Raw genomic sequence first — 25,521 nt, 5'->3', positions numbered from 1 at the left:
TATGTATATCCACCTATATATGAATATGTTATACTATGAATGGAATTGAGATTGTTATGTGTTATAACAATGTGGGAATCAACATTGTTTGCATGGGAATCGTGTTATTCCTGGCCATTAATAATGGGATGAATGTGTGTTGTTCTCATGGTGAAGGGACTTGCATACCCCTAAGATTGTTGATGTATTTATAAGTTACAATTCATTGGTATAGTCTTGTATGCATGCTTTTTATGCTCAAAAAAGCTATATTATGCATGATTTCATGGTATTCATTTAAGTATTGACTGATTTTATGCTGCATTGCATGGTCGTTGATTGTTTTGATGATGTTAGTTTGCATCCATTTTTGAACATGGTAGGTCATTATTTTTCTCAGTAACCAGGGTTGTATTGACCACTGTTGGCTTGTTTAAGTACCTAATGAAGGGGCATGTCTATAAGCTTCTTTGGAAACTTAATATTCTGAGTGACACTGGTCCTCAAAGGAGTTTGAGAATGGTCCTTGAAAGTCTATAGTTTTAAGTCTAAGGTGACATACTTGAGCTTGAGATTAATGAGCTAAAGGAAAATCATGAATTGGCTAAGGCACATTGGTAATAAGGGTGAAATACATGAAAGATCCCTGCCATATGCCATGAAATATTTCTGTCACACTATGTTGGAATGACCGAGTAGAAGTAGCAAGGGAAGCATGATATATAGAAGGCATTGGACATGAGTTTAACCATCACCTACCACCAAAACATCTATCATGCCACAAAGGTCTAAGAGTCCACGAGGCATGGTGGATAGCATAACAAGCATGAAGTGTGGGGCATGACGGGTAGTTTTCTGTTAACTAAATGAAACAAATTTCATACTAGGGGAGTGGAAGGAAACATGCTCTAGGGAAAATGCCACATGTTAAGTAAAGTGGATTGGTCAACAATAAAAATAAACCATATAATGATAATTTGTGGGTTTGCACAAAGGTCGAGAGCTAGTCGGCCCCTCAACCAGGCTGAACTATTAGATGACATGTAGGTTAGGGATGGCTACGTGGTTGTCATGTGGGTGCATGGCATGGAAAATTGATGTCATTAGGATTGGAAGGGAAGTGACGTGTACATTGAGACTGAGGTGTCACTAGGACACGTGGAGGTATTTGGTGGTGCCACCTAGAATAGGGGCACTATGTGGCATGGAAGGGGAAGTTAATGTTGTTTGGAGCAATGTCACCATGGAGGGATGGTCCCAGGAAAGATGTCAGTACATTTTGAAGGTGGGCATGAACTAAAAGAAGTTGTAGGATAGAATTTTCCCCATCATGTATGTCACACTACGAGGTTCAGGCCTATGCGCACTAGCAAGGTGTAGCCGTAGGATGGGAAATTTATACATCACTTGATGTGAAAGGTCATATCATGTCTTAGAAGTCTACGAGTTGGATTCTATTAGAAAAAGGTGTCGTAGCGAGCTAACGAAGGGCATGAGATGAGAAATGACCCCATCATTTGTTGTGTAAGGTTACATTGCATCACAAAAGTATAGGAATGGGACGTTCTTAGAAGAGGGTGTGCTGCAGAGGTACAGTGGGACTATGAAATGATGAGTGCAGTGCAAGACCTTGCTTGAGGTGGCAGTGCCACACGGGTGACATGTGGTAGTTCCTTGTTGATGTGGCAAGGGATTAAGGCCTAGAGTTTAACAGACATAACTTTTGTTCCGGAGATCGAATTGAGGAAAAAATTATCATCAGAAATATCTTGATGACATGGTGGTGTTGTCCAAATTTAATTCCCCTAAATTTTGGAAGGAGGAATTTTTTAACGCCATTTCCATGAGGTAACTATGGAGGTTGGGTTAATTAAAAGTAACACCTCCCACTAGGCTTGAGAAATTCCAAGGGGATGGGAGACATTGTTACACAATTGTACATGAATAATTTGGACTGGTGCATGAAGAGGATAGAATATCATGTCAACCTCCCACCAACCCTGAACAACTCTCATGGTATTGACAAGGTGTCAAGAGAAGTGGATCCCTCCGACTCATCCCAACCAACATGAACAATTACTGTTTCTCTAGTTTTTCCCTCTTTCTTCTCATGATATTTATATACTTGTTCACATAATAGGAGTCTTAAGACCAAATATTCAACTCCTTTTCATCTCTTGTTTGAACACCATTTATGGTTGCTAAATTATTTATGGTTTTACCAATGGGATGGTTTCCCTAGCTGTAGACTAGGAAAAACCAAAACTATATGCTATAAATTGCTTTGATTTATCAATAGAAACTTTAACCTTAACAAAAACAAATAATTAATAATATCCAAGAATTCTATATGAAATCCAACCTTTTGGTTTTTGGAATCATTATAAATATGGAATAACTTCTTTGGATTCATTAGTTGTTCTCTTATAGGTATCATTAATTAGAAATGGTAGTAAACAAACAAAGGATTTCAACATCCACAATGCTTTAATTTATGTTAGATTGTTGGTCTAATTAGAACTTTGAGTCCACCTTAAATAAATTAGTTATTCTAAGGTATAATTATGAGATTTGAACAATCATTTCCATAATCCTTTCCAATTTTCATTTGTTTAAATACACTTAACCAATCTTACTTTGGCATTAATTAAATTTTAAAGCAACGATTTCATGCACATTCACTTGTTTGAGAGTCCTTTAAGTTGTATATTTATTGAGATCAACTTCTTCAGTTTTTAAATTTTTTCTAAGTCAAGAGGATATATATAAATCTATATATAAAAAGAGATAATATTATATGAATTTAAGAGTAAATTTCAAAGGCAAATTGTGAATGCTAAGAAATAACGAACAAAATACCTCCTTATCTTCAATCTCACAAGAGTGGTTAATATGCCTCTTAACTGTTGGGTTGTGTTATATTCTTTCCATGACTAGCCTACGTAGTGAATTGAGGGGTTAGAGGGGGGGTGGAGCCCTCCCTTCGTTGCGCCGATTGCGCAATGGCAGAGCGGCAAGCCCCCCTATCTGGGGGGTTTGAGGGAGGCGGGTAGCCCCCGCTCTACAGGGTCTGGGGCAACGCCTCGGGAATTTTTTTTTTGGACCCTATATTAGGTTGGGCAGACCTACCTATGGTTTTGTGCATGGTTTTTGGTCCATGGTTTTGGATGCGATGGTTTTCGATCCATGGTATTGGATGCTTCGGCATGTATAAATATGTATTGTAACATTGAAAGAAACATAATGAAAAATCAATCTAGTAGTCCCGGTTTTGGGATCCAGGGGAGAATCTCTGTGTATATGTGTTATGCTCTTTCATTGTTTATTCTCTGTGTTTTAGAATTCGTATGCAGGTCATTTCTGTATGGTGTTAAAACCTACATTTGGTATCAGAGATATTTTGGCTTCAAGGGGACGCCTTTTTTGCTCAAGGGTTTTGCTTGGGCCTATGGTAAACCCTGTTCAGTGGGAGATCCGCGGGATTGATTCTGGTGGCAAAAGAAGATGGCAAGTAGTGGAAAGATAAAGATTGAGAAATTTAATGGTTAGAGTTTTGAGTTGTGGAAACTCAAGATGGAGGATTTTTTAGTGGATAAAGTTCAGTGGATCGTGGTAGATCTGGGTACTAAACCAATGGGAGTGTCCGATGAAGAATGGAAGAAGTTGGATTAGAAGGCCAAGATCACAATATGATTGTGTGTCTCAGATTCAGTATTGTTGAATGTATTAGGGGAAGCTACGACTAAGGCTTTGTGGGACAAGTTAGGGACTTTGTACCAATCTCAGTCTTTAGTGAATAAATTGTTGTTAGGCCCCTATACTACTAGTGTAACCCTTATTGTTATTAGTACAACCCACTTATTATATTGATGTACCTATGTAGTGCCCATATTGTTACTATTATGCCCCATAGAAGCCCACTATTGTTATTATTGTGCCCTTACATTATTATTGTTATGTCGGCTCTGATTATGTTATGACCCCTTAGACTCCTATATATAGAAAGGAGGTCTTTTTATTTGTATCATCCAAGAATTGTTCATTTATGTAATGTAAAGGAGGTTGCCCCCTCGAAGAGGCTGAATTCTAAGGCGTTGATCTATCTTTTCTATCTTTTTCTTGAGCTGGTTCCATAACATTTGGTATCAGAGCTTTGGATTCTAGGGTTTCGCTGCTCCAAATAGGTCATCATGACATTTTTGCTATAATTTTTTTTGTGCAACGTTTCAAAAGCGAAATACAAAACCCATTTGAGAAGAAATCGCGCTAAACCACGAGTATGAATTTCAAAGCTTTTCATGCCATATTTACAGAAATATGATTTGACGAAGTTGGTCTTTTTGCAGACTCCTAAATTACATTCCAAACATGTGACCTTGGGAAAATCATTATAACTTTTGTTTTGGGCATCAGATTGAAATCTCGTTAGAAGTTACAGAAAGAGGATGGACTGTAGTTTCCTGTGTATATTTTTCATATCCTAAGGTCGAAACAATGACACGTGGCACTTCCTACAATTTCGCTCTTCTGAAAAGGTATATAATCAGGTCATCTTGGGATATTTTGCATAACTATTTCTTGGAGAATCTAAATTAAATCAGACTAGTGGCATTGGAAAGAGGACATAGAGGGCTACTGTAGGTCACAATTTCAGAATTGGAAGAGCCAAAATTACAGAGTTATAGTCATTTCAATATCAAGCTCCTCAAATCAAGAAAAGGCGATATGAGGAAGTTTGATGGCAAGGATTCGGTAAATTGGATACTTCAGATGGAGCAATATTTTGATCAACATGGTGTACCACTGTTACAAAAGGTATGTATTGCATCTTCATATTTAGAACCAGATCAATTTTTATGGTATAAAGGGCTTTTTTTCGTAAACAACTTGTTACGTGGTCAATTTTCACGGAGGAAATGATAGCACATTATGAGGATACAAAGAGAAACACCTTCTTTAGAGCAACACCACAGCAATTGGAAAGAGTAAAAGGGCTTTGTCACATAGTGGAAAGTAAAATTATGGCAACAAGGAAGTCTACCCCTCACAACTATAAAGATGGAAGTGTTGTTTCTCCTAGCCTTCCACAACCTACAAGGGTTACACCACAACAATTAGAAGAAAAAAGAGAAAAAGGGCTCTGTTACAATTGTGATAACAAATGCACTAAAGGTCATCAGTGTGCTGAGAAGAAATTATTTTACATAGAGTATTAAGAGGAGGAAGAAAAGAATCAAGAAACATCAAAAGAAGAGGATATACGCCAGGACCCAACCCCAGAGAAAGAAGAAATGAATCAGACCATATCTTGTAAAGCATTGGCAAGAATTACCACTCCTCAAACTCTTAAGATAGAAGGAAATATCAAGAAGAAAAAGGTGCAAGAAGTGAAAGATCGCATCGTGAAAGAAGAAATGAATCCAACCATATCTTGTAGTTCATTGCTCGGAATTACCACTCCTCAAACTATCAAGATAGAATGACATATCAAGAAGAAAAATGTTCAAGAAGTGAAAGATCACATCGAGCATCAAGAAATGAATTCGACAGTATCTTGTAAAGGATTGGAAGAAATTACCACTCATCAAACTCTAAATATAGAAGGACATATCAAGAAGACAAAGGTTCAAGCAGTGAAAGATCACATCAAGCATCAACAACAAGTTCTCCAACTTTTAAAGAATAATGCCACTTTGGTGCAAAATCGAATGAAACAGCAGGTAGATCAACATCGTAGTGAAAAATGTTTTGATGTAGTTGATTGGTTATTTTTAATGCTACATCTCAAGCAAGCTATTTATGAGAAGGAAATGTTAGCAATACTACATGCACCTAAGAAATGGCGACCTTACTGAATGGGAAGACAGTTCAAGGTAAAAATGGATCATGATAGTCTTAAATACTTTTTAGAACAACTATTATCTTTAGAAGAGCAGAAAAAATGTGTCACAAATATTTTGGGTTATGACTTTGACATCATCCATAGAAAATGGAAGCAAAATTTTGTTGCAGATGCACTCTTAAGAAAGGATGAGGATGTGGAAGCATTGTTTTGTGTTATGTCTATTATCCAACCAGATTGGATAAACAAAGCAAGGGATGAATGGAAGAAGGACGAAGAATTATGGCCACTTATTCAAAAGTTGCAAAAGATCCCAATTCAAACGATATTGCCAGAAATTGAAGAGGAATGAAAAATCATATTGGAACCTGGAGCAATCATAGAAACAAGAACCCGATAGCTACGAAATCAATCAATTTCAGAGTATCTCATCAAGTGGAAGAACTTACCCGCTGAAGATGCCACATGGGAGGACAAGAATTTTATATAGAAGCATCAAGAACTACTAAAGCGTTGAGGACAACACTTTTTGAAGGAGAGGGGCATGTTAGGCCCCTATACTACTAGTGTAACCCCTTATTTTTATTAGTACAACCCCCTTATTATATTGATGTACCCATGTAGTGCCCATATTGTTACTATTGTGCCCCATAGAAGCCCACTATTGTTATTATTGTGCCTTTACATTATTATTGTTATGTCGGCTCTGATTATATTATGACACCTTAGACTCCTATATATGGAAAGGAGGTCTTTTCATTTGTATCATCCAAGAATTGTTCATTTGTGTAATGTAAAGGAGGTTGCCCCCTCGAAGACGCTGAATTCTAAGGCATTGATCTATCTTTTCTATCTTTTTGTGAGCTAGTTTCATAAAGGATCAAGAAACATCAAAAGAAGAGGATATACACCAGGACCCCACCCTAGAGAAAGAAGAAATGAATCAGACCATATCTTGTAAAGCATTGGAAAGAATTACCACTCCTCAAACTCTCAAGATAGAATGACATATCAAGAAGAAAAAGTTGCAAGAAGTGAAAGATCACATCGAGAAAGAAGAAATGAATCCAACCATATCTTGTAATTCATTGGTCGAAATTACCACTCCTCAAACTATCAAGATAGAAGGACACATCAAGAAGAAAAATGTTCAAGAAGTGAAAGATCACATCGAGCATCAAGAAATGAATCCGACCATATCTTATAAAGGATTGGAAGAAATTACCACTCCTCAAACTCTAGAGATAGAAGGACATATCAAGAAGAAAAAGGTTCAAGCAGTGAAAGATCACATCGAGCATCAACAACAAGTTCTCCAACTTTTAAAGGATAATACCACTTCGGTGCAAAATCAAACGAAACAATAGGTAGATGAACATCGTAGTGGAAAATGTTTTGATGTAGGTGATTGGGTATTTTTACTACTACATCTCAAGCAAGCTATTTATGAGAGGGAAATGTTGGCAATACTACATGCACTTACAAAATGGCGACCTTACCGAATAGGAAGACTCTTCAAGGTAAAAATGGATCATGATAGTCTTAAATACTTTTTAGAACAACTATTATCTTTATAAGAACAGAAAAAAATGTGTCACAAATATGTTGGGTTATGACTTTGACATCATCTATAGAAAATGGAAGAAAATTTTTGTTGCAGATGCACTCTCAAGAAAGGATGAGGATGTGGAAGCATTGTTTTGTGCTATTTCTATTATCCAACCAGATTGGATAAATGAAGCAAGGGATGAATGGAAGAAGGATGAAGAAGTATGGACACTTATTCAAAAGTTGCAAAAGATACCAATTCAAACAATATTGCTAGAAATTGAAGAGGAAGGAAAAATCATATTGGAACCTGGAGCAGTCACACAAACAAGAACTCGACAACTACCAAATCGATCAATTTTAGAGTATCTCATCAAGTGGAAGAACTTACCCGCTGAAGATGCCACATGGGAGGACAAGAATTTTATATAGAAGCATCAAGAACTACTAAAGTGTTGAGGACAACACTTTTTGAAGGAGAGGGGCATGTTAGGCCCCTATGCTACTAGTGTAACCCCTTATTTTTATTAGTACAACCCCCTTATTATATTGATGTACCTATGTAGTGCCCATATTGTTACTATTGTGCCCCATATAAGCCCACTATTGTTATTATTGTGCCCTTACATTATTATTGTTATGTCGGCTCTGATTATGTTATGACCCCTTAGACTCCTATATATAGAAAGGAGGTCTTTTCATTTGTATCATCCAAGAATTGTTCATTTATGTAAAGTTGTATAACTTGTTCCTAAGGAAAAAGTTGTATAACTTGAGGATGAAAGATGGAGACTCGGTGACAGAGAATTTGAACACATTTAATACTGTGGTAAGTCAGTTATTATATGCTGATATTAAAATTTCAGATGAAGATAAGTGAATCATTTTGTTGTGTTCTCTACCAGATTCGTGGGATAGTCTAGTTATTGCAATAGGTAGCAATGCAACTACCTTGCAGTTTGATGAAATAGTCTCATCCTTGCTGGCGGAGGAGATGAGACAGGAAAATATGGAGAGACAGAATGGGGATGCCTTGTTTGTATGAGTACGGTCCCAGAACAGAAACAAAAATAAGTCATCGAGTGGGAGATCTAAATCTAGAGGGAGATCTAAATCTCCAGGAAAACCTGTAAAGGTGGTATGCTGGAAATGCATAAAGGAAGGGCACTACAAAAGGGACTGTAAATTTAAAGTTCCTGAAAAAGGAAAGGGGTTTGATGATGCTCCTTTTGGAAAGGTGAAAACTAGCTCAGATGAAGGTGGGGATGTGTACTTGGCTTCTTCAAATACACATGTAGATCATGAGGCATGATTGATTGAATCAGGTGCATCCTTTCACTTCACTCCCCATAGAGAGTGGTTTTGTGAGTATGAGAAATATGATGGTGGTGATGTCTTCTTAGGGGATGATAGGAAGGCTAGAATTGTTGGTCACAGAAAAGTAAAGTTGAAGTTGCAAGGTGAAAGGGTTAGAACACTTCCGAGTGTTTTGCATATTCCTGCATTAGCCAAAAATCTGTTTTCTGTAATCAAATTGGATGATGCAGGTGTAAAAATAGTGTTCGAGAAAGATACTTGCAAGATGGTTCGGGGAGCACTAGTATTGATGTAGGGAGTTCGGATTGGAACTTTGTACAAGCTGCAAGGTAACACTGTTGTTGATGGGTGCAACAGTTCTGTGGTTTCTGGAAGTGGAGCAGAAAATCTAGTGGTCTTTGTAGAGAAAATCATGCTGTGGCATCAAAGGCTTGGACATAATGGAGAGAAGGGCCTTTCAATACTTCATGATAAAGGTATGGTAGAAGGTATGAGTAATAGCTCTATGGATTTCGATTTCTGTGAAAATTGTGTATATGGGAAGCAAAATCGGATAATTTTCCCCTTTGGTGGTAAAAGGGCGAAACATATATTAGAGCTTGTGCATAGTGATGTGTTTGGACCTATGAAGGTTCCATCACTGGGTAAGTATGTGTACTATGTATCATTTATAGATGACTTCTCAAGGAATACATGGATATATTTCCTTAAGAAGAAATCTAAAGTCTTTGACAGGTTTAAAGAATTTAAGGCTCTAGTAGAAAACCAGACAGAGAAGAAGATAAAGGTGCCGAGGTTAGATAACGGTGGAGAGTTTTGCAGCAAGGAATTTGAAGAATTCTGTAAGAAGTGTGGTATAGCACGACATAAGACTACTCCATACACACCTGAGCAAAATGGAGTTGAAGAAAAAATGAACAAGACATTGATGGAAAAGGCAAGAAGCGTGCTCAGTGGTGCCAGGTTAGGACAAGAATTCTGGGCAGAGGAGGTGGAGACAACATGTTACCTGGTCAATAAATCATCTTCATTAGCGTTGGAGGATAAGGCTCCACAAGATGTTTGGACTGGTAAGAAATCCTCTCTTTCACATCTGAAGGTATTTGGATGTGATGCATATGTACATGCTACAAAGGGAAAAGAACCAATTTGGATAGTAAATCTGAAAAGTGCATCTTTATTGGGTTTAAGGATGGTTTAAAGGGTTATAAGCTTTTGAAACCAGTAACAAGGAAGGTTGTGTACAACCAAGATGTGGTGTTTAGAGAGGTGAAAGATGTTATTAAACATGAAGTCCAACCAAAGGAACCTGAGAAGATAGAGTTTCAGCTTAAGGAGGAAGAATCAGACTCTACAGCAGATGAGGAACCAGAAGATGAAGAGCCACAAACTTCAGACGTGAGAAGGTCAGTTCAAGAAAGAACGCAGCCATAAAGGTATAGTCCATCTGTTTCTGTTCAATTTTTATTATTATCTATTATTGATGATGATCCTAGAACTGTGAAGGAAGCAGTAGATTTAGAGGATGGCAAACTCTGGAAAGAGGCCATGGTTAATGAAATGACATCTTTTCACAAAAAATGAGGCTTGGGATCTGGTGGAGTTTCTGGCTAGAAGGAAACCCATTGGCAGCAAATGGGTGTTCAAGAAGAAGACAAATGCAGAAGGAAAGGTGGAGAAATACAAAGCTTAGTTGGTAACAAAAGGTTATTCCCAAGTGTTGGGCATTGATTTTGGTGATATTTTTTCTCCTGTTGCCAAAGTAGCTTCTATTAGATTACTGTTATCTATTGTTGCTACCTTTGATTTTGAGGTAGAACAGATGGATGTGAAGACAACATTTCTTCATGAGGGTTTGGAAGAGGAGATCTACACGAAGCAACTTGAAGGCTTTGCGGTGAAGGGTAAGAAAGAACTGGTATGCAAGTTAAAGAAGTCTCTGTATGGGTTAAAACAATCACTAATGATGTGGTATTAGAAGTTTGATACATTTATACGGGGACTTGGCTTCACCAGAAGCAAATTAGATCACTGTATGTATTTTAAATTAATTAGTGACAATGTTATCTATCTAGTTTTGTATGTGGATGATATGTTGCTGGTTGGAAATGACAAAGAAATTATCCAAGATTTGAAGACCCAATTGTCCTCCAAATTCGACATGAAAGATCTTGGTGCTGCAAACTATATTTTGGGCATGAAAAATAAAAGAGATCAGGCAAAGAGGAAGCTTTGGTTAAACCAGAGGAAGTATGTCGAGACAATAATGCAGAGGTTTAATATGCAGGATAGTAAACCGATGAAGGTTCCTATTCCTATAGGTGTAAAGTTATATGCTGAACATTGTCCCAAGACATAAGAAGAGGAAGAGGACATGTCCTGTGTTCCATATGCAAGTGCAGTCTGTAGCCTAATGTATGCGATGGTCTTTACTAGACCAAACATTGCACATGCAGTGGGAGTATTGAGTAGGTTTATGTCAAAACTAGGGAAGGAGCATTAGACAACAGTGAAGCATGTCTTCAGGTATTTGCGTAGCACTAGTGATTATGGTTTGTGCTACCAAGGAAGACCAGGATTGGACAGAGTTTTGGATATTCATGGCTTTGTTGATGTAGACTGGGCTATAGATCTGGATCAAAGAAGATTTACAAGTGGGTATGTGTTTAACCTATTTGGAGGTGCAGTCAGTTGGATGAGTAAGAAACAATCTGTAGTGGCACTATCAACTACAGAGGCAGAATACATGGCAGCCACTCATGCAAGCAAGGAATCAGTTTGGTTGCAGAGATTGTGTTCAAGTATGGGGTTAGTATAGGGAGCTATAAGAATAAACTATGACAACCAAAGTGCAATTTTCTTGGCAAAGAACCCTACTTACCATTCAAAGACAAAGCAAATTGATGTTCAGTATCACTTTGTGAGGGATATGATAGAAGACAAAAAGGTGTTGCTGGTAAAGGTGGACACTTTGGAGAATAATGCAGATGCATTGACAAAATTTGTGAGCTCTGAGAAGTTCTCTTGGTGTAGAGAAACAATGGGTATTGCAGGGCTGAATAAATGAGTAAGCTTTCCCGTGGTCCCCTTTGGAAAGAAAACAACAAATGGGAGGGGTTGTGTTATATTCTTTCCACGACTAGCCTACGTAGTGAACCGGGGGGTTAGAGGGGGGGCGGAGCCCCCCTTCGTTGTGCCGATTACGCAACGGGGTTTGAGGGGGGTGGGTAGTCCCACCTCTATGAAGTCCGGGGCAGTGCCCCGGGAATTTTTTTTTGGACCCTATATTAGGTTGGGCGGACCTACCTATGGTTTTGTGCATGGTTTTCGCACATGGTTTTGGACGCTATGGTTTTTGGTCTATCGTCTTGGATGCGATGATTTTCGGTCCATGGTATTGGATGCTTCGACATGTATAAATATTTATTGTAACATTGAAAGGAACATAATGAAAAATCAATCTGGTAGTCCCAATTTTGGGATCCAGGGGAAAATCTCTGTGTATATGTGTTTTATGTGTTATGCTATTTCATTGTTTATTTTCTATGTTTTAGAATTCGTATGCAGGTAATTTCTATACGAGGTTAAAACCTACATTAACTTGAGGCTTGTTATGGAAGTGAAAAAATGTGAGACATAATGCCATTTATAATGATTAGCTAAAATTATTTGTTAGACATATAGCTTATTAATTAGGCTCTATCAAAATTCCCATCATTCTTTCTTTTTCTAGTGATGAAAGCTTTAAGGAACATAATTACAAGCATAGTTGTATCAAATAATATTATCTAATAAGAACTTAAATAATATTATCTAATAACAACTTACCAAATGCGGAGTATGAAGCGAGAACAATGATGTAAGCTGATGCACGCTTAATAGAGTACCAAAATGGGGATGTACTTCCCGATGATTGATATGGAACATGATACCTGTGTGAATATGGTACAAAAGGATATGATTCTCCCTGAGTAATTCCAAGACACAACAATAACAAGGTAAACGAGGAGTCATTTCATGATTTAATGATGTTACAACAATAACATTGTTTACCAAGAAACACATTTATGCAAGATCAATGTGAGAAAAAAAATGTAGGAATGAAAGCCATTATATCTATTTATCATGTATTCATGTTCTATTATTAAGTGTAAACTATACAAAATATTGAAGTGATGGTTATGCTTATAATAAATTTCGTATGTTTCATTTCATAAACCATTTCCTCATGTACTTGTTTCCACTTTATATAGGTTTCAACTCAAAAATTTTCATAATTACATGGAACACAAATAATTTCAATTTAATCTAGAAAAAAATAACACCCAATAAATTGACGAGAATTAGTTTCATACATTTGTTAGTGACACCCCCTAGAAGTAACCTTCTAATGAATAGGTATGTAACTAAGAATTAGGCACCTTATGTAAGATCTTATATCCTCTCATAGTTCCCATGACCCCCGTAGAGATACTTTTACAATGGGAAACCTAGCTTTCGGTCCTAAACAAAATCCAACATGCATGAAACAAGAGGAACTAATGTGAAAATTATGCTTTATTTTCATTTTCAAGTATCTCCTTTAATTGACCTCATCATAAATTCATACTTAATGATAGTTCTCAATTATAATTAATGATTGAGCTATTTTATCTTTGTGTGAAAAGTTATAATTATGTGTTTAGGGTTTTTTAATGTTTCAAAGTTATGCTTGAGGTGAGTTTTGAATTGAGGAAGAAACTTTGTGCACTAACAACATTCCCATGTACCATCATTCTTGGGATCTAGCACCATTTATGATTTTCACGGTGATACACTTCACTTGATTACACTTAATTAAATGAGACTTTACACTTGATTTTTTACTTCCCTACATTTTAATAATGAGGTTCTATATAAGCTAATATTCATGGGGTATGATTCAATCATAATTTCTATCAAGGGCACTTTAGAGGCATGTTCTTTATTCAAAAAAATACATCCTCAAAACATTAGTCAATTACCCATTATCTAGGGTGACTCTTTCCTATTAAATGCTTTTATTATACTTTGTGTCTTAACTCAATTTAAAGAAATTTCACTTTCCATTTTACTTGAACTTTTGGAGATCAAAAAGACCATTTCTTTATAATGATTTTTTTTTAACTAAATAAGACTTACCATCTTTCTTAAAGCAATACTTGTTTTCTTATCGTGTGGAAATTACATATTTATCCCACATTACAATAAATTTTATTTATAGTCTTCAATGAGATGGAAAACTTAAACTTGCATTACTTTGTGTGTGTTAGGGAGAAACATTAAAATACCACATTTTTTTTAAAACGCGTATTCTAAATACATTAGACATTGCTCATTATATACAATAACTACCTTTATAACTGTTATGCAACCAAATCACAAACAAAAGAAAATATAGATCAATGACTTGAAAATTAACCTCTTCAAGGAGGAATCCTCTTATACATCACATAAATGAACAATTAGTGGATGATACAAATTGCAAGACCTCCTTGGTATATATAGGATTCTAAGGAGTCACGATATAAAAAGAGCCTACATAACAATAATAATGTAAGGGAAAAACAATAGCAATAGTGGGTTTCTATGGGGCACAAAAATAACAATATGGGGGCTACATGGGCACAAAAATAACAATAAGGGGGCTACACTAGTATAATAAACACCTACCATGCAATGACTATCAGGTTCTGAAATTAATCGATTCCATAACTATTGGGTTCTTATTTCCGTGACTACTTTAGGCTCCAATATGATTTTTCCTTCCTTGTCAAGTTATGACAATATTGTTTGAATTGGGAGCTTATTATCGATAAACTTCTTTAAGCATGAAACATGGAAAACACGGTGTACTCTTGAAGATGCACATAGCTCCAATATGTATCTCATAGTATCAATCTTTTGCAACACCATGTAAGGAACATAGTACTTGGGTGATAATTTATTATCCTTCTTAGCTTGCTTGAGGGACATTTGTTTGTATGGTTGTAGGCATAGAAATACCCAGTCGCCTATGCCAAGACTTCTTTCACTACGATGTTTATCTTCCTGTTGTTTCATTCGATTCCACGCTAGAGTGTGTTATCCTTTAAGAGTTGGAGAACTTTTTGTTGATGCTCGATGTGATCTTCCACTGCTTGAACCTTATTTTCTCTTAAAGATGATTTGATGGATGATGGATGATATCCATAATTTCCATAAACGGGGTCATTTTTGCTATAGTATAGAAGGAAGTGTTATACCACCATTTAGCCAGAGGTAACTACTTGACCCATTGTGTTTGTTTGTCAGATAAAAAGCCACGAAGATATCATTTCACACATTTCTTCACCATTCACATTTTACCTGTCAGATTGAGGATGATAAGACGAACTATGAGCTAATTGAGTACCAAGACAAGAAAATAGTTCCATCCAAAATTTTCCAGTGAAAATATGATCTTTGTCACTTAAAATAATCTTTGGTTTCCATTTAAATTTTGAATTGTTTCCATAAATGCAGTAGCAACTGTACTAGATTTAAAAATACGAGATAATGCACAAAACTATGCATACTTGGTAAGTCTATTGACTACAACCATGATGACACTCTTTCCTTCGGAATTGGGCAAACCTGTGATAAAATCCATTGAGACCTCCTCCTAACGTTGACCTAGAATGGTTAAAGGTTGTAATAAGCCCTGGGTTTTAATTTTCTCAACTTTATTTTGTTGTTAAACCAAACATTCTGCCACAAACTTCTGAATATCATATTTAAGGCCATCCCAAAAAGATTCTTCTTGATCCTGTGGTACGTTTTTATAAATCTTGAGTGCCCTCCTAAAGGAGAGGTGTGAAATTCCAAATAATATTTTGTTTGAGTTGGGAATTCGTACATAGATATAAATGATCTTTCTACCATAATGTGTCATTTTTCCACATAAATGTATATGATGTATTGGAATCTTGCTGCAATTTTTGAATGAGTTTCCACACCTCTTCATCATTCTTCCATTCCTCTCTTATTTCAATTATCTACTCAGGTTGGATAATAGAAATGACATAGAGAAATTCTTCCACATCCTCATCCCTTCTCGAGAGTGCATTTGCAAAAACATTTTGCTTCTTTTTTTGTAGATGATTTTAAAGTCATAACCAAACATCTTAGTGACCCATTTTTGTTGCTCTTCTGAAGATAATGTTTGTTCCAAAAAGTATTTAAGACTATCATGGTTTGTTTTTACCCTGAAATGTCTTCCCATTAGGTAAGGGCGCCATTGCTTCAGGGAATGTAGTATTGCCAACATTTCCTTCTCATAAATAGGTTTGTGTAAATAATTTCCCTTGATTTGACGACTTTCAAAAGAAATGGGTTTTCCTTCTTGCATTAAAACAACACCAATTCCATTTCCTAAGGCATCACATTCCACCAAAAAGGTTTTATTGAAGTCTGGAGTAGCTAAAACTGGAGCTTGGAACATTACCTCTTTAAGATGTTTAAAGGACTTAGTTGCTTCTGGAGTCTAAAAAAATGCATTTTTCTTTAGTAATGTTGTTAGAGGTGCTGCTATTTTCCAATAATTCTTAAAAAACTTGTGATAATACCATATCAACTTGAGAAATCCCTTAAGATGCTTTAGGGTTATGGGGGTTTTCTATTCCTTAATGGCTTTAATTTTGTTAGCATATACCTTACCACTCTCGTGAGATACAATATGACTCAAATATTCCATCTCCTATACCCCAAAGAAACATTTGGAGGTTTTTTCATACAATTGTTTCTCTCCAATAGTTTTAGCACCTTGTCAACATGTTGAACATGATCCTTTCAAGATTTGTTGTAGATTATTATATCATCAAAAAGTACTAACACAAATTTTCTAAGGAAGGGTTTGAAAATGGAATTGACCAAACCTTGAAATGTGGAAGGTGCATTAGGAAGACCAAAAGGCATGACCAAAAATTCATAATGACCTTCATGAGTTCTAAATGTTGTTTTTATAATGTCTTCTATCTTCATTCTAATTTGATGATATCCTGAATGAAGATCTTGCTTGGTGAAGTAAATTGTTCTATGTAATTCATCCAACAATTCATCAATGACAGGAATGATAAATTTATCTTTAATAGTGAGCTTGTTGAGCTCCCTATAATTGAGACACATATACCATGATCCATACTTCTTGTCTACCAATACTACTGGAGTAGAGAAATAACTTTGGATAGGTTAAATTATACCCGTTGATCTAGATTGTCATTGATGTCAATATGGCAATATTCTAGGAGAAGCGGAGCAAGAAGCCATGAGGAGAAACCAGAGGAAAGCCAAGACAGTCAATCCATCAGAAGTCATAGGAGCTATCAGAGTAGAGCTATCAAAGTAGGGAAGAATTTCATTAGAAGGAACAAAGAGGAACACGCATCATGAGGAGAAGCCAGTGGAAGAGCAGTTAACGGAGGAGCATCGCATATAATATATGCAAAAGAAGAACTATTAGAATCCAAGGGGAAGACCAATCAGAGGAGTAAGAGAAGCATAGAGGAAGAGTCATTTGAAACCACGAGAAGCAAAGAGCGAAGAGTTGTTACTATGTGTAACCATGTTCAACAGTTAACTGGCAGGTTTGTAATAGTGGCAGTGGTTATCAGGCGGATGCTAGGTGGTAAGTGGTATTTAGAGGAGAGCGCCCGATTCCATTAACCGAGTGACATGTAGCACTCAGGTGGGGAGATAAAACCACTTTTTCGTGTGGTTATTTCTCTTGCAAGTGGCTCACCCGAAATGCATGTAGGTTGTTGGATCTAGCGCGGGTTGATCGACGGTGAAGGATCAACAAACGGTTTTGGGTTGATCAGGTTAAGTCGGGATCGTTAGATCTGGAGATAAGATCTATGGTGGAGGATTGATCCAAAAAAGGAAAACATCGGAAAATATGAAAAGGCTGTAAAAAGGTAGAAAGGGTAAGTTACACATGATTATTGTGTATTTCTATTATATAAACATTATAATAAAAATAGCGCAGATATCGAAGGAATATTAGAGAAGAGCGAAACATATATATATATATATATATATATATATATATATATATATATATATATATATATATATATCGGAGAAATCACATCGGTGGGTTCTATTAGTACCATAGTGAAACCCCTGACTGCGATATACAGTTGCGGACCCGATGGTCCTATTATATCGCGCCCTAATGGTATATCGTGACCGCCATATCGGGAGTTATGCATTGTAGTGTTTAAAAGCCTTGCCACATTAAAATTTCGATTCCGATATAATTGCGGACTCGACTACACCATTATAGCATGGCTTAATCAAATGTCACATCCACGGTAATCGCAATGTACAAAGGAATGTCAAACCGCTGATTGCGATGGAGCTATGGACCTGACGGAGTTATTAACAACAGTTTATAATCATATTGCATCCAGTAGGGGCAATCGGTAATTGCCCATCGGCGATGTTATAGACATGACTTATAAAAGACCTCCTGAAAGTTGTGATTGCGATTGAGATTGTGACATGGCATGTGGGACCACCCATTATATATTTCTAACTATGTTAATCTATGATATTGTTACAGGAGGACAAAGGATGTTAAGGGGCATCAACAATGTTATATCGTGAAGACAAAGAGTTGCGACTAAGGAAGATATGATTGTGATTAAAGGAGTGATGCGATTGTCGTAAAGAATGTTGGGTCCATTGTATGAATATTGAAAAAAGAAGGGGGGCCTCTCTGATATAGTTATTTCTTTAATATGCAATATTATTATAATACGGCCTCTATTTTGCATTAATGTGTCCTGTAACAATTTGATGAACCCGAAGAGACAGAGGGAGCCGAAGAGTGAGCGCAGAGGAAGCTAAAAGATCAAGCGAGCGAAGACGAAACAAGCGGAAGCCAAAGGTTAGGAGTATTCTGATCCGGATTTAAATGGGAACGCAATAGATTACAGAGATAACCATAAATACAGAGATGAAATAACCATAAATACTGAGATGCAGCGGAAATAATACTTCATTTCATTACTGTAAAATACTGAAATATGCTTACAAACAGAAATGGAAAGAAACTAGCTAGGGCGATGGTAGCTTATCTCTGAGAAGAGATGTGGCGGCTACATGCCTCTGAACTGTTCCGAACTGTATTACAATGAGGCTCGAAGGCCTATTTATTGTTGAGAAACAATGGAAAACCCTTCACATCCCGAAACCTAACCCTAGAAGATGAAACGCCAAATTGTGGGCCCCGTTTGGGTAAATTGGTACATCAATTTCCCGGGGTCGTAACTTTGGCATACGATCTCCGTTTGACGCGTACGATAGCTCGTTAGAAAGATCTATCCGAGTACTACCACTTTGGGAGGCAACATCAATCCATGGACCCATGTTGCCCCAGAATCCCAAAAAAACGTCGTTTAGGGCCTCAAAACGGCTCCGGAAGTTCAGGACCCGAAAAACTGCTAAAAATAGTAAACTGTGCTGTAATTTAGGAAACTGAAAAGACTGAAAGAGACAGTTGTGGGGGTCCAAATGGGTTGGTGGGTGGCCACCAACATCCACCTGGATCATATTCGACATATAAAATAGAGAACAAGGGAAAGTTTGAGGTGTTGGCGAATTGTAAGAAAAAAAGGGAGCCAAAGTTCTGGTAGAAGTGTACGGAATAGGAGGAAAGAAGTAAGTCATAGGTACAATAGAGGGTTGGAGCCCTTGAGGTTGGTGCCTTAGAACTGAAAGGATCGGTGTCTTGGGAGTTGGTGCTCCTAAATTCAAGGTTGGTGCCTTGACAAGACAGAGTTGGTGCTCTGGAGGTTGGAGCCTCACAAAGAGTCCAAGTTGGTGCTTGGCAATAGATTGAAGCCATATATATATATATATATATATATATATATATATATATATATATATATATATATATATCTTGTACTTGATTTATTGCAAAGTCTACATTAATAAAAGCATTTATTCCTGTTATCTACTTCTGTGTTCCAATTATAAATGTTTTGGCTGGTAAGAATAACAATTAAAAAGAAACACTAATTCACCCCCCTCTCAATATTTCCAACAATTGGTATAAGAGCGGGCTTCTTCACATTAGCCTAACAGCTTGAAGAAGGATTCTTAGTCATGATGAGAAATCAAGAAGTGTCGGGAAGACCTCCTCTGTTCGATGGCACAAATTTTGGTTTCTGGAAAAAGAGAACGTCCTATTACTTAATGTCCCTTGGACCTGAAATTTGGCATTCGGTTTTAAATGAGTATATAGCTCCTTCCACTCTTCCAACAGATCAAGACGAGAGGAAAGTCTACGTTGCAAATGAAAAAGCCTTAAACTCCATCACTAATGGAATCACTGATTCTGAATTTACAAAAGTCATGAATTTTAAATCTGCCAAAGAAGTATGGGATAAGCTAATTAGTTTATACTACAGGGACTCCAAAGTCAAGAAGTCAAAGCTTCAAAATCATAGAGGGAAATATGAAAGTCTGAAAATGGATGATGAATAATATATTGCATCATACTTTCTTCGAGTCGCAGAAGTGGTCAACTCTCTTAAAGGATTGGAAGAAAACATTGAAGAAAGCACCATTGTTCAAAAGGTCTTAAGATCTCTCCTAGACAGATTTGACTCCAAAGTAAGTGCCATAGAAGAAATGAAGGATATATATACTCTCAAGATGGATGAACTCCATGGAATACTCATTGCCTATGAGATGAGAAAAGGTTTCCCAAGTTCCAAAGATGCAACATTCAAGGCCTCAAAATCAAAAAAGGGGAAAGACAGGAATGTCAGTAGTGATGACTCCGATGTTGAATCCAAATTGGCACAATTTGTACGAAGGATAAAGAAAGGATCTAAGCTAAAAGGTAAATACCCTCTTATTTGTTTCAAGTGTGGAAAAACAGGTCATTATGATGCAAAATGTCCTCATAAGCATGATAGTGATGATGAATAAAATTATAAAAGGATGGTATACACAAATAAAGGGTTCAATAAGAAGAATTTACTCTCTAAGCAAGATGAGTCTGATGAAGATGAATTTGTAGTCATAAAAAAGAAATCAACTAACCAGTTTCCTCACCGCAAAGGAGGTAATGAAAAATTAGATGAAGAAAATGACCATGCTGGAAGCCAAGAAGTATTATTCATGGAATTCACAAATGATGATGACTTATGGCTAGATGGAAATGTAGATGAATTGTTAATAAGTGCCATTGAAGAAAATGAGAAATTACGGAATAAAATCATTTCTCTCAAGGTAGAAAACGAGGAAACAAAAATAAGGGAAGATCTCTTGAAAAATAAGCTAAAAGAAAAAGAAGAAGCTTGCGAAGAACGTGAAGCTGAAATAGTATCTCTGAGGAAGGAATTGGAGCAAGTTAAAAAGGGTTGGAAAAGCTCTCAAATAGTTGACACTATCCTAAATAATAAAAAACCTCAACATGACAAATCTGGAATAGGTTTTAAAGGAGAATCATCAAGTACTAAGAATAATGCGAAAAGCTATGCTGATGTACTTTCGAAAAACCCAAAAGAAGAAAGATTATTTCATCAAAGGCTCTTCCTAGATCCAAAGAATGAAGAGAGAATAACTCCAAGGAAGAATGTTGATTCAAATCATGGCTGTTACAACAGGTGCACAACTATCTTTTTTAGGCATTGTTTCCATTGTAAAAATTTTGGTCATCAAGCTAGACATTGCATGGCTTGTAAGAATGACACACCAAAACTGAAGGATCAAATAAACAAACCATATGGCCCCAAAGGGCAAGGACAAATCAAGACCTACAATTTTTTGATCCCTTAGCCAAATTTGATCTGATTTGCTCATTATGTAATAATAATGGACACAATGAACAAAATTGCCCACTCAAAAGAGGAAAAGCAAGAAGTGAGAATCCTAACACAGATAAATGTGGCCTAGCTCTATGTGCTCAAAATAATGAAAATCATTAGTTTGTGGATAGTGGTTGCTCCAAACACATGACAAGGGAAAAAGGGAAGTTTGTCTCATTGAACAAAAAGGAAGGAAATGTATCCTTTAGAAGTGGATCTGCCAAAATTGCTGGAAAAGGAACTGTTACTCTTATTAATGGAAAAGGAAAAGCTCAAAATTCTTTGCTAGTAAACTGGCTCAAACACAACCTCCTGAGTGTTAGCCAAATCTGTGATCAAGGACATAATGTTGTCTTTAGCACCAAAGACTGTAAAATAAGGAACTCTTCCTCAGGGGAACTTGTAGCAAAAGGGGTTAGAACACTAGACAACATCTATATTCTGAACAAGATTCAAGAAGATAAATGCTACTTAAGTCAAACAGATGAAAGTTGATTGTGACATAAGCGACTTGGACATACAAGCTTCGATAACTTGATCAATATCAACAAGATTAAAGAAGTACGAGACATTCCAAAGTTATTCAAACCAAATCAAGGAGTATGTGGCCCATGTCAACATGGAAAGAAAACTAGAACAAGTCACAAGACCAAGGAGTTCTCTACATCAAAGCCTTTGGAGATCATTCATGTTGATTTATGTGGACCAACTAGAACTCCGACACTACAAGGAGAAAGGTACTTTCCTTTATTTGTTGATGACTATACTAGAATGATGTGGTTATATTTTATAAAATATAAATCCAAAGCATTTGAGTGTTTTAATAATCTTAAAGCTCTTGTGGAAAATGAAAAGGACTATAAGATTAAGTGTCTCAGAACAGATAGAGAGGGAGAATTCACATCAAAAGAATTTGATGGATTCTGTAAAATACATGGAATTAAAAGAGAACTCTCTACTGCCAGAACACCAAAGCAAAATGGGGTAGTTCAAAGAAGAAAACGAATAGTTCAAGAAATGGAAAGAACAATGTTAATAGCAATTAACTTGTAGACAAATTTCTGGAAAGAAGTAGTCGGGATAGCTGTCTATACATTGAATCGAACTCAATTGAGACCAAATAATGAAAAGACTCCTTATGAATTATGGAAAGGAAGACTTGCGTCAGTAAAATACTTCAAGATTTTTGGAAGCAAGTGCTTCATAAAAATCAATGATGACTCACCAGGAAAATTTGATTCATGGGTTGATGAAGGGATATTTCTTGGATATTCTATAAGAAGCAAAGCCTACAAGTGCTACAATAACCGACTACGGAAAATAGTGGAAAGCATTGATGTCAAAATTGATGAAGACCTTCCAGAAAAAGAAATTGAAGAACATGAAGTTGATCCTCTCATTGAAGAAGAAGAACCTGAAAAAGAAGAAAAAGACCAAGGAAAAACCAAGGAAAAAGAACCATCTCAAACCCATTCAAAGATGAAATTTCTCCAAAAATATCACCCAGAAGAGCAGATTATTGGCAGTATGGATGAAGGGATGCAAACCTAAAGAAGGATGACTAGTACACAAAAGAAGAATGACGTTGCTCTTCTATCCATGATAGAACCAGAAACATTTACTCAAGCAAGTAATGATCGTCATTGGGTAAAAGCCATGGAAGAAGAAATGTCTCAAATTGAGAAGAATGAGACATGGGAGTTGGTACCTCACCCAAAGGACAAAAAAAATAATAGGAACCAAGTGGGTGTTCAAAAACAAAATGAATGAAGATGGACAGATCATCAGAAACAAGGCAAGGATTGTTTGTAAAGGCTATTCACAAATTGAAGGAATTGACTTTGAAGAAACATTTGCACCAGTAGCTCATGTGGAAGCTATCAGGATGTTCTTGGCATTTGCTTGCTCAAAAGGATTCAAAATCTATCAAATGGATGTAAAATCAGCATTTCTGAATGGGGAACCCAAGGAAGAAGTCTACATGGAGCAACCAGATGGGTTTAATCTAACATAAGGAAAAGAATTCGTTTGTAAGTTGAAAAAGGCAATATATGGGTTGAAACAAGCTCCTAGAGCTTGGTACGCAAGATTTGATCACTATCTACAAAAAATAAGGCTTCAAGAAGGGGGTGGTAGGAAGTAGTCTCTACATAAAGATGGATGAGGATAAGTTACTAGTCACACTTGTTTATGTTGATGATCTGATTTTTGCTAGTAATAATGATGAGATGAGCCATGAGTTTTCTCTAAATATGTTAAAAGAGTTTGAGATGTCAATGATAGGAGAGTTATCTCACTTCCTTGGACTACAAGTATATCAAACCACGACATGCATGTTTATATCTCAAGCTAAATATCTTAAAGACATGCTTAAAAGGTATGGAATGGAAGACTGTGCACCCATGAGCACACCTATGACCACAAGTTGCAAATTGACCAAAAATGATGACTCCGCTCTAGTAGATGCAACTCATTATAGGTCAATAATTGGAGCCCTTCTGTACTTAACTGCTACGAGACTTGACACTATGCAAGCAATAGGAATGGTGGGAAGATTTCAATCAGCTCCTAAACAATCCCATTTGTTGGCTGTAAAAAGAATTCTCAGATACCTGAAAGGAACTCCTAATTTTGGACTCTGGTACCCTAAGAACTCAACTCTTACTTTGACTGCATATACCGATGTTGATTGGGCTGGAAGTGTTGATGATCAGAGAAGTACTAGTGGAAATGAATTCTTCCAAGGAGACTATTTAGTATCTTGGCTCAGCAAAAAACAGACATCCATGTCATTATCTACAGCTAAAACCGAGTATATAGCTACCGCAGATTGTTGTACTCAAATACTATGGATGAAGGAAGCTCTAAAAGATGTCAACATAGGTACAAATCAACCAATTACCATCTATTGTGATAACACAAGTGCGATCCGCCTCAGCAAAAATCCAGTGATGCACTCAAAGACCAAACATATACCAATCATGTATCATTTCCTTCATGAACAAGTAGCTGAACAAAACATCATCTTGGAATATATCAATACTAAGGAGTAGATAGCTGATATTTTCGCAAAACCTCTTCCATGAGAAGCATTTGAATATCTTCATCAAAAGATGGGGGTTATCTCCTTAGCATCAGTTAAGTTGATTCATAAAGATGTTGCAGGATAGGGGGAGAAGTTCGACAGGGGAAGTCCTTGTGCACTCCTTTGCCATTGATGTTAAAGGGGGAGAGAAGAAGAATATTGCCATCAATAACAAAGGGGGATATTGTTGACCTAGATTGTCATTAATGTCGATATGGCAATATTCTAGGAGAAGCAGAGCAAGAAGCCATGAGGAGAAACTAGAGGAAAGCTGAGATAGTCAAGCCATCGGAAGTCATAGGAGCTATCAGAGCAGATCTATCAAAGGAGGGAAGAAGTTCATTAGAAGGAACAAATAGGAACACGCATTAGGAGGAGAAGCTAGTGGAAGAGAAATTAATGGAGGAGCATCGCATGTAATATATGCCAAAGAAGAACTATCAGAATCCAAAGGGAAGATTGATCAGAGGAGGAAGAGAAGAATAGAGGAAGAGTCATTTGAAACCACGAGAAGCAAAGAGCGGAGAGTAGTTACTCTGTGTAACTATGTTCATCAGCTAACTGGCGGGTTTGTAATAGTGGTAGTGGTTATCGGGCGGATACTAGGCGGTAAGTTGTATTTAGAGGAGAGCGCCCGATTTCATTAACCGAGTGACACGTAGCACTCGGGTGGAGAGAGAAAACCACTTTTTCGGGTGGTTATTTCTTTTGCAAGTGGCTCACCCGAAATGCATGTAGGCCATTGGATCTAGCATGAGTTGATCGAAGGCGAAGGATCAACGAACGGTTTTGGGTTGATTGGGTTAAGATGGGACCGTTAGATCTGGAGATAAGATCTACAGTGGAGGATTGATCTGAAAAAGGAAAACATCAGAAAATGTGCAAAG

At 36.9% G+C, this 25,521-nt stretch overlaps 1 pseudogene; it reads right to left on the bottom strand.

The window, feature by feature from the left end:
* LOC149187657 (purple acid phosphatase 2-like) overlaps nucleotides 1–25,521 on the bottom strand; it is a 289,652-nt pseudogene that overhangs the window by 74,114 nt on the left and 190,017 nt on the right.

The sequence above is a fragment of the Pinus tabuliformis genome, chromosome 3_1 (assembly GCF_031772625.1).
Source record: "Pinus tabuliformis cultivar Carrire ecotype Pingquan chromosome 3_1, CPIR1, whole genome shotgun sequence".
Lineage (NCBI taxonomy): Eukaryota > Viridiplantae > Streptophyta > Pinopsida > Pinales > Pinaceae > Pinus > Pinus tabuliformis.
The sequence above is the reverse complement of the archived record's forward strand: the minus strand, read 5'-3'. Positions and strand labels throughout refer to the sequence as shown.